General features: G+C 42.6%; 1 pseudogene; it reads right to left on the bottom strand.

The window, feature by feature from the left end:
- Positions 1 to 4436: 4436 nt before the first annotated feature.
- Positions 4437 to 5223, bottom strand: LOC109236821 (annotated as a pseudogene).
- Positions 5224 to 8193: the final 2970 nt, after the last annotated feature.

The raw sequence follows: 8193 nt of genomic DNA on the forward strand, positions 1-8193 counted from the left end.
GGGGGGGGGAATCCGTTTGGGCTTAAGATAGGTTAAAAGACTTGGCCCAAAACCATTTCAACTCTTTTCTTCTCTTTTTTTTCTTTTCAAAATTAAAACTAAAATCCTAAACTAAGTTATAAAACCAAATTAACTTATCAATCATACTAACTAATCCTAAATAATTACCACCATTAATAAATTAAAGAAAAACTTACTCAAAAATTCAAAGTTAAAATTAAAAGGTGCAAAATAACTATTTTTGTGATTTTTCTTTTTATGAAATAACTTTATTACTAATTAATTCTTAAAATGAAAAATTAACTCCTAAATGCACATGCAACACATTTTTTTGTATTTTCCATTAATTAAAATAAAATAAAACATGCACAGACAAATGCAAACAATTAACAAAAAATGCCGCGAAATCCATAAAATTGCAAATAATGAAAAGAGATTTATTTTGTTTTGAAATTATGGGAGTAATTCATATAGGGCAAAAATCACGTGCTCACAGTATACACCGAGCGACCGTGTCCCAACCGGGGTTGGCTCTTCTGGGGCTGAGGGAGCCAGACTAGCAGATGTGCGCTCGACCTTTGAGGAAGCTCAGCTGCTCTACTCTGCGCTGAGTTTTAGCACAAGCCTTTTGAGTTTCGCGCCTTCCTTTTCTTATTGAGCTCTCTTTTCGCAGGCTTTTGACAAGCTCAAGTCCGAGCTGCTTCGTCGTGAAGCCGGTCTGTGGAAAGCTTTGGATGGGGAGAAAGCCCTTAGGCTTCTTTGCGACAAAAGGGAAGTCGAGTTGGCATGCTTACAGTATGAGGCGAGTCAAAGCTTGAATTATGAGAGCTACCTGAAGGAGCAGGTAGTTTTTGTTCCGGGGGAGTGTGTGTTCCTTCTTCTAGCTCCCGAGGGTAATGCTTTGTTTATTCCAATTGCAGAAAAAGACGGAGGACCTAGAGCGCCTCCGGAACGAAGCTAGCCGAGCCAAGCGCGAGTATGATGAGTTAAAGGCTCAGGCGAACATTCAGGCTTCAGCGGGGAAGGGTGCTCTAGCTAAAGCCTCCGCCTTTGAGGTTCAACTTTGCTTAGCTCGTGATAATAGCTTGGTTCGAACAGATATGCTTACAAAGCTCGAGTCTGAGCTTTTGAAGATAAAGGCCGAGGTTGTGGATGCCTGGGCTGAAGCCATAATGAGCCGAACTAAGGCTGACAAGAAAGTGGCGGTCTATTTGAAGGACGCTGCCGATGCTCAAGTTGAGCTGAGAAGAATTCTTGACCGCGAGGACAGGATCAAGGAATATGCTCGGTGTAACTCTCGAAGGGAAACCCTCGAGGAGATCCATGCTAGGGGCTTTGACCTCTGAGAAGAGGTGAAGCAGGCGAAGGCGGAAGAATATGATGCTAAATTCCTTCTGTCCGATGCCGAGGATAGTGAGGATGTGACCGACGGGCCATAGTCCCCAAGGGGGACGTAGATTTCCTTTTCTGTTTCCGTATATAGTACTTTCAAAGTACGTTGTAAATGGAGCTTGTATTTTCTCGCATATATGAATAAAAGGAAACCTCGCGGTTTTATTTCTCCTGCATTTCTTTTTGCCTTGATTTTAGCCAGATGAACTAGTATTTGAGTAAAAAGGAATCCTTAGATTCATAGTATGGCCCCGGGGCTCATTAGGCTGGCCCGTAGGCTCTTACGCGCTTTGGTCGGTGCGACCTTTTAGCATAAGCCGACGTTTGAGCTCTTATGCTTTTGCTCTTAGGCATATTTAGTTAACTGTTTTGGATTCAGTCTCCGAGTCGGGTTTCGACTCGAGCTCATTCGACCCTCAAGTTTTTGAATTTAAAGCTGGCCCTTGGGCTCTTACGCGTTGGGTCGATACGACCTCTAGTATTGGCTGGCAACAGTGGCTCTTACGCTTTAGGTCTATACGACCTTTCATGTGAGCTGGCGACAGTGGCTCTTACGCTTTGGGTCGATACGACCTCTAGTATGGGCTGGCGATAGTGGCTCTTACGCTTTAGGTCGGTACGACCTTTTATGTGAGCTGGCGACAGTGGCTCTTACGCTTTGGGTCGATGCGACCTCTAATATAGGCTCTATTTTTCCCTCGATAAGGATTGTCTTTGAAATTGTGTTTGCCTGACTCTTCAACGGTTCGATAAAAACCTCGATTGTGAGTCGTTATATGGCGATGGTCGAGCACCTCGGGAGGTTTGGCTCGGTGGCTGAGTATCTCGAAGCCTGTATTTAGGAGCTGACATGGTCGAAACTCTTTTGCCTATGTCGAGGGTAGCCTGTTTAACCGGTTCTTTTCGAAATATATTTGAAGTAATTGAAGGCCTGTAATTTTGCAGTGACGGTCGGGCGTCCCCGAGTCGCGTTAGTTTGGCTGGTACAGCCTTATGACTGTAGTTATTTATGTTTGGCCGGAGCCTTTCAGTCCCCGAGTGAAGTAGTTTCGGTGTCTATATCGAGGGTATGCCTTTTTAGGGGTCTTACAAGTTCGATATATAGCCTTATCTTTAAGATCGGGATTATGCCTTTAGTAAGGTCTTACAAGTTTTACATGCCTTTGAGGTCTTACAATTTTGCATGCCTTTGAGGTCTTACAGTTTTGCATGCCTTTGAGGTCTTACAGTTTTGCGTGCCTTTGAGGTCTTACAGTTTTGCATGCCTTTGAGGTCTTACAGTTTTGGCTACTTGGTACAAGTATGGTTCATGCCTTGCTTGAGGTCTTACAGATATTGTTATTGCCTTATGTAGGTCTTTATGAGACCGAGTCTGCCCACTTGGGGTCTTATGGTCTCGGGTTTTTGATAAGTCGAGGGGGCTGGCCATTGGTGACAGTCCCCTAGTCATCGAGGGTTTCTTGGCTCGGGGGCCATTACTTGTAAACTTGGTATTGCCTCACAGAGGGCTTACGATTCCGGGGTTTCCGACCCGGAGGTCATGTGGCCTTGAGTTTTTGACGCCAGTCTCCGAGTGTTCGGGACGTTTTGCTCTGGAGCTGTTTTGTGATCTTAATGTTGCCTCATTGAGGGCTTACGAGTTTGAAGCTTCGACCCCGAGGTCATTCAGGCTTTGAATTGTTGACGCCAGTCCCCGAGTGTTCGGGACGTTTTTGGCTTTGGAGCCATTTTTTGCAAAAAATACCGTGCTTTCTTGAAACGCGAAATGCTTTGATGGAGGGGAAAGCGTTCTTTGATTGCTTGGTACAAGTATACACGTTTTTGCCATTGCGGGCTTGGTTATTCTATTCGGACACGGTTCGTTCGACCGTTTGGGCCGGTACATTATCTTCCTATCGAGACCCTGTTCAGCGCATCTAGGCTTCTCCGAGGAGGCGATCTTCCGGGGGGATGCCCCCCCAATATTCGAGGTTGATTAAAAAGAAGCCTTGAATACTTGTTGAGTCTTTGTTAGGTAGCATATAGATGTTTCCTCGTTAAAAACCTTGCCGGTAAAACCCTTCTTGGGATAAAACCCGATCGAAGGAAAAGAGTGCAACGTATGCTTTTTGGAACCTAAGGCCTTCGAGTTGAAAAGTGCTTTGGCCGTTTTGATCGGATACCTGCACTCAGGTTAGTGTAGGATGTAATTGAAAGAAAAAGGAGACCAGTCATACCTTAGTGCTGGCGGTGTTTTGAGCCCTGATACGTTCCGGTCGCTCGTTATGAGGACGCGGTACGTTCCCCAGCTTCGTTCGGTCGGGCTTAGCCGAAAATGTAGTTTGTTATTGCTATTTTACTGTTTGATTACCCTTTGGCTCCTTCGAGGGTGAAGGTACTGGTATCGGCGTCACATCGTGTACCGTGAACATTTCTCTTGCCGCATGTTGTCCCCGTATATGATTTTAATCCCATCCTTTCACTACTGGAAAATGAGCCTATTGCAACAGCCGTAAAACCGTTGCAACAGAGAGGTAAACCGTTGCCATAGAGTTATTGGAACGGTTTAGCAACCGTTACATACGCTGCCGTGCCAGTAGATCTAGAGTAACGGTTCTTGCAACGGTTACCCAAACCGTTGCTTAAGGTATACCTATCGCAACGGTTGTTTCTCTGTCTGAAGCAACGAGTATTTCTTTCCAGTTGTTCTTTTCTTTCTAAATCCTCATAGTAGACTCTCTAGATTGAAGGCTTCTGTCAACTAGCTATAGTTGAGCTTCTGTTAACTCTTCTCTCATTTTCCCTTTGTTATATTGGTCCCAAGAAAGATTTATAAGGGCATTCTTCAAAAGGATGCAAAATTTGCCTTTTCTTGTTGCTTATGTTGTGTTTAACTAGTTTCAATGTTTGATATGGAAATGGAAAATGGAAATAACTAACTGAACAATTTGTTAAGCTGAAGAAAGTAATCTGGTGAAATACTGTTACTGTGTCTGGTGAATGTCATCTGGTGAATGTTTAAAGTTTCTTTTGCATTTTTTTTCAAGAGAGCAATAAGACTTATGCTATAACATAAACATCATCAAAAGATTTGCATGATCTTCCTTTTCTGCTTCAGCTGCCCTCTTCAACCTGGCTCCGATGTGTCGCGCATTTGTATGCTCGATACGCAGCTTGCCATAGGCATTGAATGATTTCATCTCATCTGTGACCTTGACAAGGTCAACAGCTGGCTGCTCCCTAGTAATAGGCATGTATGAACCCTTGACCTGGGTGGCAGTAGCAAGTTCCTCTGCACTAGAATCACCAGCCTTGACTTTCTTAGCACGCCATGGGAAGATGACAAGCTTAGCTTTGTAAGCTTAGCTGTTCCTGCGGCGATGTCAACAGCAATGCCAATGGTTGGTGCTAGTTTCTTGGGAATACCAGCTGCTTTCAGTTCTTCAAGAGAAAATCCCCTCCCAGCCCGGACTTTCATATTGTATTTCAGTGTTTGTCCATGAACAATAGGTCGAGTGATCCCGCAGTTGGCCTAGGGAAGATCTTCACAGCCTTCTGCTGTCTAGCAGCACGTCTCCTTGTTTTCCTAGCTGGCTGGTTGAACCAAGTCCTTACATAGTTTTGCCTTTTCTTGTGCCAAACCATCTTGTTGACTAAAGAGGTATTCTGATAAGTTCTAATTCAATTCCAAACAGATTTACAACTAAATTTTTCTCCTTGTTTTCCTAGCTGGCTGGTTGAACCAAGTCCTTACATAGTTTTGCCAATGCTTCTTGAAGTGCCCATTGGGTATAACATTGTTGTGCTTCATCTCTTACCTGGTTAGCTACTGCTTCTGGAGGCTTTGGGAGTACAAAGTCTTTTGCATTCTTACACGGATTAAAAGACAACCAATTACTTGTTGTCATCTCTGACTTGTTTTTGAAAAACTTTGTGCTTTAAGATTTTTACTTGATATAAGATTGTTTCATCCTAGCAAAAAGAACTGAAGACTTAGAGATCGACATTCTAGTACATTTGAAAACTTTATGCTTTATGCATTATTTATAGACCATACCCATTCTTATAATGATAAACCAACTCTTAAAGGATAATGACTTTATTTATCCTCTTTTGTAGGTGGAGCAATTGAAGAAAGGGAAGATGGAGATTGTGAAGATCTAGACCTTACTTAAGAACTTTGAATTGTTGTCCATGTTCTAGGAATCTTTTGTTATCAACATTTGAACTAACTCTTGAAGTGTTGATGTAAAACTTATGTGATTGGGTTAAAATATTTTGGTTTTATGGAGTAAGTGTTGATGTAAAACTTATGTGATTCGGTTAAAATATTTTGGTTTTATGGAGATAATATAGATTATGAAGTGTTTTATCTTTTTATTTATATAAATTTCAGGTTATTACAAATTTTATATATCTAAATATTCATTTACAGCCAGGGCGTAATAGTCTAATAGAACCGTTCCAATAGGTCTTGCAAACCGTTCCAATAGGTATGGCAAATTGCTCCAAAATAGTCTACAAGAACCGTTCCAATAGGCATTCAAAACCGTTCCATTAGGTCTTACAAATCGTTCCAAAATGTGCAACAAACTGACACAATAGGTAGTTAATACCGTTGCAAAAGAAATAAAACCGTTACAGTAGTGTAATGAAACCGTTGAAATATTTGTAAATAAACGTTGCAATAGCTTACATAACCGTTGCAACATATTATATGGTAAAGGCTGCCAACCGTTGCTATAAACTATATGGCAACAATTTTTAACCGTTACAACTGGAAAGAAATACTCGTTGCTTCAGACAGAGGAACAATCGTTGCGATAGATATACCTTAAGCAACGGTTTGGGTAACCATTGAAAGAACCGTTACTCTAGATCTATTGGCACGGCAGCGTATGTAACGGTTGCTAACTATTCCAATAACTCTATGGCAACGGTTTACCTCTCTGTTGCAATATTTTTACGGCTGTTGCAATAGGCTCATTTTCCAGTAGTGGAAACAGAGTTCTATTAGATATGAGGCTAATGGCCGGTACTGGATTTGATTTCGGGCAGGTATTGTGATAAAAAAAATGTTATTGTGGACCTACGTGTGATGTGTTATGTTGTGTGGTTGTACTCTATGGGTGTAGACCCGAGTTGATGCAGCTGGTTGAGATTGATACTGGATATGGATTTAGAATCGGGTCTTTTGGAAATGAACGAAAGGTGAGAATTTTGGCTCTAAGGCTTATTGGTATTGGTGGGAATGCTAAATTGCAGTTAAGATGGCGTCGTCAGGCTTATGTAGATTGGGGTGATGTGGGATCACCCGCGGGTGTATGTTGGAAGTGTACATTCAGTGATTTGAGTACTTCGAGGCAAATCTTGGCACGTTTGAGGACGAACATTTATTTTAAGAGAGGGAGGATGTAACGACCCTACCGGTCGTTTTGAGAATTTAAGCTCCGTTCTGCGGCTTAAGGTCTTGAACAACTTCATATTATGTGTGTCGGCTTGCGTGCATGGTTGAATTGAGTTACCGGATGATTCGGAGTTGAATTGGGAGAAGGAATCTAGTTTTGGAAGCTTAAGCGGTGAGAATTTGACTGGAATTGGTGTTTTGAGTAAACGGCACCGGAATGGGTTTTGGATGATTTCAACTGCTTCGTATGGTGATTTTGGACTTAGGCGTGTGTCCGGATTCAGATTTGGAGGTCCGTAGGGTAATTTGAGGCATTTCGGCAAAAGTTGGAAAAGTTGAAGTTTGGAAAATGGAGAAGTTTGACCCTAGTTGACTTTTGTGATATCGGGGTCGGAATGATATTCTGAGAGTTGGAGCATCTCCGTTATATCATTTTGGACTTGTCTGCAAAATTTGGCGTCATTCCGGGTTGATTTGATAGGTTTCGGCGCGAGTTTTGGAAGTTGGAAGATTTGAAAGTTCCTAAGTTTGATTCATGGTGTGATTCGTCGTTTCGACGTTGTTTGATGTGATTTGAGACCTCGAGCGAGTCCATGTTAGGTTATATGACTTGTTGATATGCTTGGGTGGGGTCCCGAGGGCCCCGAGTGTGTTTCGGACGAGTTGCGGATAATTTTCCATGGTTTTGGGGAGGCTGAGTTCTGGTGTAATCGCACCTGCGGGCCCTGGGCGCAGGTGCGATGGCCGCAGGTGCAAAGGAGGAAGCGCAGGTGCGGGCGGAGTTGGTCTGGGCAGTCTCCGCTGATGCGGAGAATTGGAACACACGTGCGGTGCCGCAGGAGCGGATTTCTAGGCGCAGAAGCGAAGTGGAGCGCAGATGCGATTGGTCAAGCGCACCTGTGGTTGTGTAGATGCGGTTAAGTTGGTCGCATATGTGGAAGTCCTGGCAGAATCATAAGTCCAGCGTTTGGCCATTTCTTCATATTTTGAGTTTTAAACTTCGGGTTTGGGAGCTTCTTTTGGGGTTTTTCAAGCAAATCGATTGGGTAAGTGTTTTTCACCTAGAATCTAACATATTCCATGATTGTATCTTCATTTTCATCATTTAATTTGTGCTTTCTGTTGAGAAAAATATTGGTTTTTGAAGAAAGTTTCAAGATGAAAAATTATGATTTGAGGGACCAAATGGTATCGGAATTTGATAAATTTTGTATGGTTGAACTCGTATCGGAATGGGTATTCAGTTTTTGTAAAATTCATCAGGTTCTGAGGTACGGGCCCGGGGGTCGACTTTTAGACTGATTTTCAAATTTTGTTAAAGATTCACTCTTATTGCCTAATTGACTCCTATTTGATTTAACTGAAGAATTTCGCCTCTCATGTTGTCACGCTATCTTTTCATAGCTGCTTGTCTT

This window comes from Nicotiana attenuata, unplaced genomic scaffold, assembly GCF_001879085.1.
Source record: "Nicotiana attenuata strain UT unplaced genomic scaffold, NIATTr2, whole genome shotgun sequence".
Classification (NCBI taxonomy): domain Eukaryota; kingdom Viridiplantae; phylum Streptophyta; class Magnoliopsida; order Solanales; family Solanaceae; genus Nicotiana; species Nicotiana attenuata.